The following is a 502-nucleotide window of genomic DNA, read 5'->3' as shown; positions in this document are numbered from 1 at the left end:
CGGTGTAATTGGATTAATGGATGGAAGTCACATCAAGATTATATCACCTAAAGGAAATTTGGAAAGTGCATAATACTGCCGAAAAGGTTTATTTTGTTGCTTTCAATTTTAAAAGTAAATCTAAATCAATAACAAACATCTGCAGGTGGTCATTCAGTCAATTTATTACCTATTTGTGACTCGAGATATCAAATCTGCTATGCCTATGCGAAGTTTCCAGGTACGTCACATGATGCATACGTGCTGCGGCATTCGGCAATTCAAAGCTGTCTCAAAGAGAAGTATGCAAGGGGTCATCGTAATTTTTGGTTGCTAGGAGATAGTGGATTTCCCCTCCAACCATGGTTAATGACCCCAATCCTTCATCCAGCAAACGAAGCAGAAGAAAAATATAATGTTGCTCATAAGAAGACACGTTGTATAGTTGAGCGCTGCATAGGAGTTTTAAAAGGTCGTTTCGATGTATATCTCGTCAGAGGTATTTGTGCAATAAACCAGAGAA

The sequence above is a fragment of the Rhagoletis pomonella genome, unplaced genomic scaffold (assembly GCF_013731165.1).
Source record: "Rhagoletis pomonella isolate Grant_MI unplaced genomic scaffold, Rhpom_1.0 Rhpom_scaffold_00009, whole genome shotgun sequence".
Taxonomy (NCBI): domain Eukaryota; kingdom Metazoa; phylum Arthropoda; class Insecta; order Diptera; family Tephritidae; genus Rhagoletis; species Rhagoletis pomonella.
This window is presented reverse-complemented; position numbering follows the sequence as displayed.